This window comes from Myxine glutinosa, unplaced genomic scaffold (assembly GCF_964187855.1).
Source record: "Myxine glutinosa unplaced genomic scaffold, kmMyxGlut1.1 SCAFFOLD_3504, whole genome shotgun sequence".
Taxonomy (NCBI): domain Eukaryota; kingdom Metazoa; phylum Chordata; class Myxini; order Myxiniformes; family Myxinidae; genus Myxine; species Myxine glutinosa.
Genome location: NW_027619596.1, coordinates 22,887 through 32,577, shown reverse-complemented (window position 1 = coordinate 32,577; position 9,691 = coordinate 22,887). Strand labels below are relative to the sequence as shown.

General features: G+C 45.4%; 1 protein-coding gene across 1 annotated transcript in view; it reads left to right on the top strand.

The window, feature by feature from the left end:
- Window positions 1-951: 951 nt before the first annotated feature.
- The window catches only part of LOC137426682 (ras-related protein Rab-9A), a gene marked incomplete at its 3' end in the record, with an annotated part of 29,400 nt that continues 20,660 nt past the window's right edge, over window positions 952-9,691 (top strand). Inside the window, exon 1 of the mRNA XM_078769622.1 lies at window positions 952-1,123. The remainder of the gene's footprint in view (window positions 1,124-9,691) is intronic.

The following is a 9,691-nucleotide window of genomic DNA, read 5'->3' as shown; positions in this document are numbered from 1 at the left end:
GAACGGGCACCCACGTACGGGCACGTCCTAGCTTATATATAGTACGGGCATGCCCTAGTAGTTATAATGGCGTTTCTGTCACAGATCAGTGGTTTCTGTGGGAGCACCGGCTTCTACCGGAAGTAAAAATATTAAAAATCACAAACACGTATGCTTAGCACTTTAAACAGTCGCTAATGCTCTTTATAACACTGACTGAATGAAGAAATTTGGAGGAATCCCGACATCCGTGAAGTAAGGTTTACTTACAGAACTGAGCGAAGTTCTACTGTACTCTATATAACCCACAAATGTTGGGTTAATAACATGGCCCTTTCTGCCGCTACCGTGGCATTTTTTGTACCGAACTTTTGAAACTCGCTCCTGCTGTTTGATACGAAACTGAAAGAGAGGAAGACCGGGGTGTGTTCATTTACCAAGCAGCTAGCTAGCACTTGCTAAGCCAGCCGTTCCTTAACGGTTTTGAATGGAGTGCTTGCTCCAATGCTTAAACTACTTGGCGATCTCTTCACAAGAAACTTGGTAAATGAACACACACCCAATGTTCTTGAGACCCGACCATAGATCGACTGTAATCTACATACCCCAAAGAGGAATGACCCTTCCTGCTCCTCCCGGTGTCTGCGGGTGTACTAGTTGTTTGAAAATCTCCAATTTCGTCGAAATGCTGAAAATTATGTTTGAATTAAAATTATGTTGCTGTCATGAAAAAATATTTATGAAAATTATGTTATGTTCAAAAGACGATTTGAATCAGATTTTGTGCGCGTTTTGTCAATGGCGCCTTGACCAATAGAGGCAGATAAACGTCATCAGCTCGGGTCGACAAAAGTAAAATAAAAACACCATTGTAATAAAGAAGAAGAATATAATTAACATAATTTATGCATGGCTGTTGTGATATTTGGACTTTGGTGAGTCGACTCGCCTCATCGGCCGGAAACCCTATAAAACAACACAACTTTATGACAGCTGTACTCGGTCATGTGATTGAAACAGGTTCGATTGTTTATATCCCGGATGTTTTGGCGCTAGGACGACATGACGTCTCTTTCTCATCGTTAAATCGGCATCTCTCCGGATGGTTCAACGGGATTCATTTTGCAGCCGTTTGAACAAAAAGGTAAGATCTGGCGATGTGAGGCCTAAAATCTGCGGTGAAGCCGGATTCGGATTGTTTTCGTCCTGGTTACACGAAGCGGTTTGTCCAGCGGCGTCCCGGAACACGTGACTTGTTATAATAATTTTTTTCCCCGTTTTCAGAAATTATCGATCGTAATGACGGAACCGGCACGAGAACGTTTATTACCGTTTTGACGTCTCTCGGAAACCTCGTTTGTCATCCACAATGTACAACTCTAATCTGCTGTTAATTTAAGTTCTTCCTTTTTTAATTAATTGTGACTCATTCGAATACGTTACGTTGTCTTGACGTTTGAGCTTGAATATTCTCGATAAAAAGCAACAACAGTTGTTACAATTTCGAACCCGCTTTTTTCTGTAGATGTTAAAATTAACTCGTGAGCGTGAGCTGTGTACAGTAAAAACGGAAACAAAGTTTGAAGACAATTTTATGATGTCATGATCATAATTCATAACATTGTTCTGGAACTTTCTTTCAGTATTTAAAAATTAATGTTGGTTGCCCAGACCGAGAGTTAGTAAAAAAATACTCTACGTGAACTATGACATCCTTTATCACATGCAGTAAGGACGCAGAGTTACTGATTGAATGAGATTGTAAACGCCAACTATTTCGTTAACTGTTTTGACAAGTACTCAAAGCGCGGCCCTGACCCCCCTCCCCCTCCCGCCACACCGCACGGCCCCTGACCCCCCCCCCCCGCCACACCGCACGGCCCCTGACCCCCCCCGCCACACCGCACGGCCCTGACCCCCCCCCCGCCACACCGCACGGCCCTGACCCCCCCCCCCCCGCCACACCGCACGGCCCCTGACCCCCCCCCGCCACACCGCACGGCCCCTGACCCCCCCCGCCACACCGCACGGCCCTGACCCCCCCCGCCACACCGCACGGCCCCTGACCCCCCCCCGCCACACCGCACGGCCCCTGACCCCCGCCACACCGCACGGCCCCTGACCCTCCCCCCCGCCACACCGCACGGCCCCTGACCCTCCCCCCCGCCACACCGCACGGCCCCTGACCCTCCCCCCCGCCACACCGCACGGCCCCTGACCCTACCCCCCCGCCACACCGCACGGCCCCTGACCCTCCCGCCCCGCCACACCGCACGGTCCCTGACCCTCCCGCCCCGCCACACCGCACGGTCCCTTGGCCCCACCTGCGGTACAGACCCTGACCCCCCCGCCACACCGCACGGCCCCTGACCCCCCCCCGCCACACCGCACGGCCCCTGACCCCCCCCCGCCACACCGCACGGCCCCTGACCCCCCTCCCGCCACACCGCACGGCCCCTGATCCCCCCCTCCCGCCACACCGCACGGCCCCTGACCCTTCCCCCCCGCACGGCCCCTAACCCCCCCCCGCCACACCGCACGGCCCCTGACCCCCCCCCCCGCCACACCGCACGGCCCCTGACCCCCCCTCCCCCGCCACACCGCATGGCCCTGACCCCCCCATCCCGCCACACCGCACGGCCCCTGACCCCCCCCCCCCTCCCGCCACACCGCACGGCCCCTGACCCCCCCCTCCCGCCACACCGCACGGCCCCTGACCCCCCCCCCCCGCCACACCGCACGGCCCCTGACCCCCCCCCCCCCTCCCCCGCCACACCGCATGGCCCCTGACCTCCCCCTCCCGCCACACCGCACGGCCCCTGACCCCCCCCCCCTCCCGCCACACCGCACGGCCCCTGACCCTTCCCCCCCACACAGCCCTGACCCTTCCCCCCGCACGGCCTCTGACCCCCCGCCACACCGCACGGCCCTGACCCCCCCTCCCCCGCCACACCGCACGGCCCCTGACCCCCCCCCTCCCGCCACACCGCACGGCCCCTGACCCCCCCCCCCCCCCCGCCACACCGCACAATCCCTTGGCCCCACCTGCCGCACAGCCTCCTATTCCATCTCTGAGATCCTCTCACATGTACAATTTAATTTCCCATCATTCACAACTGCTATTTTGTAAACATGAATTTTAAATATAATATTTGCCAGGCATGAATAAAGTGAATTTAATGACCTTGGATGTTGTGCCAGTGTGTGGGGTCCAACGTCGGACAATAAATAAGTTCACCCCTAACTTTCATTTTTGAATGTGGCCCTTATTTGTTTATTTATTTATATATATTTAATACATCAAATACAAACGATTGTTTTTGAGAGGTTTCATTTGATACTGCAATTATAACCTGACATGTGGTAGGGCAACTTAGCATAACAATTGTGCATTTTGTGAGGAAAGCACCAAATTTGGCACACTAGCAGACTATCCTATTATGAACAGATTTGGATATCTCGGATTCAGCAATTTTCAAATTCTCAAAATTCTCAATTTTTTTTTCTTCAAAATGGGCCGCCACTCATGGCATCGAGTTATTCACATACTAGTGAACATCTGTTTACTGTTTGGTATGATATCGAAATTGTTCTGAATCAGTGACAGTCTGCTGTGTTAATGTTCTCTCAATTTTGTGAGCACTCTCCCTCACACACACACAAAGCTGTGCATTGAAGTGCGGCCTTTTTGCACTTGCAACGCTTCACACAGCTCTTCTTGCACTTGCACGATACTAGCTCATAGCAGGTGTGGGCTGCTTTGGTAGCTTCGTCCAGTGTGGCTCGTACACCCCCTCGTCATTCTTGACCCAGCCCCAGCTGGTTGGATGGCAGCCTTTGGCCAAGCCAATAGTGCTATGTGCATTTGGCCAAGCCAATAGTGCTATGTATGTTTATCATTGGTTTTCATTCAGAATCTGTCTTAATTAGACTAATTAGTTCACTTTAACTTTTTTTTCTCAACCAAATCAAATTGTCACTCTTTGACCATTATTGGACCTTTATTAGTAAATAAACCTTCACTGTCAACCTGCATTCCTCTCCAGTAAAGCAGATATGTATCATAACAGTAACCGCTGGCGGCCATTTTGAAAAATGGCTGCCATAGCCATCAGGGGCTGAATCTGAGATGGCCCAATATCCAGATCTTTTCATAATATGATGGTCTACTAGTGTGCCAAATTTGGTGCTTTCCTCACAAAATGCACAATTGTTATGCTATATTTAGCTTAGCTGCTGGACGAATGTGGCTTTTTGAAGTTGCTACTATACAGGTTCAATGACACTAAAAAAAAATTTGGCTGTAGGAATCCTCTCGTGGAAGGGAGCAAAGCTGACAGGTTCAGAGTAAAATCTGAGATGTTGATGTTTTCTCATATTCAAGTGTGATTATTACCTCTGCCAACCGAAGGTGGATGGAGGTTGTTTTCACTCGTCTGTCTACGAGCAGGATATCACAAAAGGTTGTGGATGGATTCAGACAAAAGTTGGTGGACAGGTTGAGTGTGTGATGAGGACGAATCGATTCGATTTTTCCTCCCCATTTGCCTATCTTCTTCTACTATATAAGAGAGCCGTTGGTCTGTCTGGCTGTGTGTGTCGCCATTTTTCTCAGACATGGCTGAACAGATCTTCGTCAAACTTTGAGGTTCATCAGTGAGTGCCTGGGAGTGTTTTAGGGCAAAAAAACAACAAAACGAAACGTTTTTTTTTTGGATTAAAAAAAAAACTTCATATATAGTGCCGAAGCCTTTTTGATTAATGACACTTATAATTATATACAAGTACACATTCACATAAATAAATACAAAACACAAACATTTGGACACAAAAATTCAAACGATTCCGGAAGTGTATGAAGTTGGAAGTAAAACTTCTTCTTCTTCCTGAACGTCATCATACTTAACTCAGAAACGTGATGAACTGCACATTCACCAGCAGATATTCAACAAAAAGGTGAAATGATGATTTGACATTTTTGATGGATTCTGATTTGGATGTAATTGCTTTTCCATGATATTTGCCCTCATTTCAAATATGTTAATGTTTATTTTTCACTTAAGCAACGCCGGGTACTCCAGCTATAAACACTTTTATACTTTACTCGGGGAACAAATACAAATACAACTTTGTGTGGGGGGGTAACATAGGCTATGTGGCTGCACCCTTATTCGGGGGGTGTGCGGGACCTGGAGAGGAGCGTAAATTCTCTATGTAAATCTGTACGGTGTAGCACCACCTGGTGATTGTGGCAGAGGGTATTACTATTTCCTTTTTTACTTGGGCAACACTGAGGTTAAAGCACTCTTTGCATGGGTAAATTTTTCCTCCTTCCCTTCCCCCCTCACCCAAAACGGAGGAGCCTGTCAAAGTCCCCCACCCCCCAAAAAAGATTTATATGTAGTATATCTTTTCCCTCCCACTCCCTTTCCCACACCACCCCCTTCCACTCACCCCACTCCCTTCCTCAACCCTCGCTCTCCAGCCACCCCCACCCCCACCCCTCACCCTGCAACGCCGTTCCCAAGTTCTCTTGGCTTTCACTTTTTTCCTTCCCCATTGTTTTCATAATTATTTCTTGCTTCTCTTTTTCCTGCCTCAATATTTTACTTTTGTGGTAACAAATTTTTGGACACCTTTTCTGTGAATACTTCATTAATTTTTGTATGCGTAGTTTAGGCTTGTTTTAGGTTAATTTTTTTTTTCATCGTTGGTTTCGTTAGCTTTCTGCATTTCACTTTTCTGCTTTCCTAATTAGTGCTTGTTCTGCCTTCTGATCCATCTGCCATCCCCAACAAACACCCAAATAAATTCCAAACCACTACTATTTTGAGTCGGGAAATTTGAGTCGGGAAACCAAGTACAAGAACTTCCCTTTTTTTTTTTTTTTTTTTTTTTTTTTTGAGAAATGCTTTGGTGGATTTTCCAATTATACTGCTTCAAATATTTTATCTCCTCAAACTAAAACGTATTGGTTCGAGGTGTTCAAAAAGTCCTGGACCAAACATTCAGATAGAAAATTTGAAGAATCTTCAAATTTCAGACTGGGTTTATTTCTTAACACGATTCCTTAGCACATAGATACACTAATTCCCATCACTGTTGAAGTTTCTGGTGCTCCATAAAGAAAAATGATCCTTTTTGTTACTTTCACAGGCGACTCGTCGAGAGAGGACATTAGCAGTATCAACGTTTTCCCATGAAATACATGCTTTATCATTTCTAGGAAGAAGTTAGATATTTTCGCTTCTCTGGGGCTCAACATGATCAAGAGCAAAAACGTTATCATTGCACAAATATTTTTGCACATCCATTGCATCATCTATTATCTGTTGCGAACCTGGGGTCTGTTCGTGTGTTCGTCTGTCTCCCTTTTATGGCGGCTGCTTACAATGCTGCGTTTGAAAATCTGCGCACGCAGGCAAAGCTCAACATGGACTTTTGAATTGATGGGAGAACAGACATGAATAATTTTGTAGCCAAATTTTATTTCGCTAGCAGGATATTACACACATAAATCCAACCTCCGCCGCCTGATATTGCACCACAACTTCGCGGTGGGCGTGTAAATAGCTTAGAGTTTTGGATCCCAGTGAAGCTGAGAGTGCAACACAATTTACCTTTTTAACTTCCATAAAATAATTTAAATTGAATTTATAGATTAACTTTAACTTTTCCCATCACTGGGGATGGGTACTTTTGCAGGTATTAAAATACAGCATGTCTGTTTGTCTGTCGGTTTGCTTATAGACTCGAATGGCTTGTCCGATCTCCGCCAAATTTTGCAAACATGCTGGGGGTATCGGGGGTCAGGCATGGGGAACAAAATAATTCCCCCCTCCCATGAGGGTGGATGACTACTTTAGGTTTTCGGCTGTGCACATGCTATAGCGCATGTTTGTTGGTTATTGCCAGGGGAAGGGATTACTACTAGACACGGGCACAAAATGAATTTGCTCCACCCTCCCCTCCAACCCACACCCTTTCCTAAGCCAGAGGAAGTCGGTGCTTCTAGTTTGTACAATGCCTATAATTGTGCAAAATGCTTGGAATTTGATCAATCTGACGTAAATGTAAGAGAGGCACAAAACGGGAAATGGTTTCAGATGTAGATCAGATGCTTGCAAGGGGATAGCGAGTGAGAATTGCTTTGCAATACATGTCCCCAACCGATGTGATATTTTCTAAATCTAAAAAGGGCATAACTCTGAAAAATTGACGAAACGCCCTGAAACTCGAATTTGGTCTGTAACTTGTCATTATAGTCATGTACCAAGTTTCAGTTGAATATGCATGTTGAATTACGAATTTCCGTTGGATTACGAAACAACACACAAACTGTTCAGCCTGGTGGAGGTATGTATGCTCTATACTGAGTGCCGTTTTTGTTTTTTTTGTTGTGTCTTGGAATATTGAGTATTTAATTTGTGTAACTTTTTGAATGCCTCCTGTATTTTTTCTGAAATGAAAGTTTTATTGGACTGGGTATTTGCCCAAATAACAATGAAGGGTAGTTTTTTTTGTTGTTGGGTTTTTTTGTTTTTTTTTGACCCAAGCTATACATTTATAGTTAATGTGAATGGTTACTTTTTTGTTCTTTAATATTCATTCATAAATGTTCCGATAATGGAAGACAAAACCTTAAAATCCAACAATGGAATTTATGTTTGGAGATGTCTGGAACTTGAAAATGGCAGAAGTAGAACTTTTTGGAAAGCAGATTCTGAAGGCTTGGGTCAAAACAAACGAGTTTGTAGATGATATATTCCTTGATTTTAATAGGTGGGATATGAGCCTTTCATAACGTGAATATAACTGAAAACAATTCTCAAGTGTGAAAAATGAGTCGGGCAGCCTATTTATGGAGGGGGCCAAAACCCTCAAACCACTTTGATTGTGGAGCTGAAATCTTAGTTTTTTTCGGGGTATTTTACCATGAAGGTGTGGTCTGAGAGGATAGCCTAGAATTACATGCACTCACCTCTGAGTTGCCAAGCCTGAGTTTGACTCTCATCCAGCAGTAAACTCATTGTGGTGTTTTATAGGTAGTGAGATGCATCAATGTGTGGGCCATTCCACACATGTGTTCTGTCTCACTGTGTTCTGTCTGCCGGCGTTGGTGGATGTTAAAGATGGGTGCCCTTTTTAGTAGGGTGGCTTAGCAAAATTACCGTTACACGGTGGACAAAATCACCAAATTTGGCATGAACACTCCTAATGACCTATTAATCAATATTAGCCGAGGAGCCCTCGCGAATTTTTACGCGTATTCGTGTAAAACCAAAAAATCCAAAATGGCCGCCATCCAGTAATTAAAAACACATTTCCCGGGTTATATAAGTCATGGATAGCAAAAATTGGTATCAAAATATAAATTTTTAGGACACTGAATGTGTATTTTGATATTACAATATCACCAGTAAATTTAAAGAGACATTCAGTGATTTCATGTGAAGGGCGCCCTCAATGTTAGGGGGGGGGGGGGGGGGGGGAGAAAGCTTTTGGCTTGAATACATTGCTTATAACTCCAGGTCATCAATTATTGCGAATGATAAGCTGTAAACATTGTACCCTGGAAATACAACATTATCATTAGGAGTGCAAAATATCGAGCCCAAGAATTGGGCGTGTCGCTTATTGGATGTCACGCCTACCATTACAATCAGTATCCACTATAAACCAATGAGAGGTTTAGATTAAGACTTAAATATCTTATGATTGAGTGTACAAGTGTATTGAAAAAATTGAGTGTACAAGTACTTTGGTCATTCAGTAGTGAGCATGGGCCATGGGGGATTTCTGTTGAACAAAAGTATATTATAATGTTCAGTGTGCAATGTGCAAATCCTTACTTTCTCAGTAATCTAGACATCTGCAATGTTCTTATTTACTTGTCTATTTAATACATGGGCAAACACAACGTTTTGAGCAGACAAGATTGGCATTGCCACATTTGCATGTGGTACAGTCTCCTTTGCAACCACATTTGATTAGTTCTCTGCATGCTCTGGAAACCTCTGGCATTGATATCCAAACTGGTACCCATACATCTGACACCTTGGTCCATGCAAATGTCTGTGGAGAAGGAACCACTTGCTGTGTCTGTGTGCTGGTTGTCCAGATTCCGGCTTGGAACAATGCCCGCCGGGCATGTTGAAGAAGAGCATCCTGTGTGGGTGGTATTCTGTCCATTGATCGATTCTTCTGGCAGAAGAGTTCCTGTCTTGCTTCATTGACGGAGCTCAAGGGACTTGTTCTATCATACAAGATGATGATTAGTCTCTCGATCTTCTGGAAGTGATCAGCGTCTGTATAAAGAAGCTCAAAGGGGTGACGAGCCAGATACACAAATGTTTCTGTGATGTCTTCATAGGCTTGCCAAGCCTGCCAGGCTGACTTCTTGCCCTTACCTTGGAAGGCTGATGTGGTATCACATCCAGAAAGGGCATGAAATACTGGTAGAGCTTGTGATCTTGTTTCCCCAAGTCTGTCACATATGGCATTGATACTGTAAAATCTGTAATTCTTACCCATTCCAAAGACAACCCAGATGTCTACCAATGGCTGAGTGACCATGAGATCATAAAATGTACCAATAAGTATGACTACAACGTCTGTGTCAACAGTGCGCACTTTAATAGTCTTCATATCTTGCTCTAGTGCATGCACGATGTGCACTATGACCCTCGTATCTGCTTCCTCATGGTTGCAG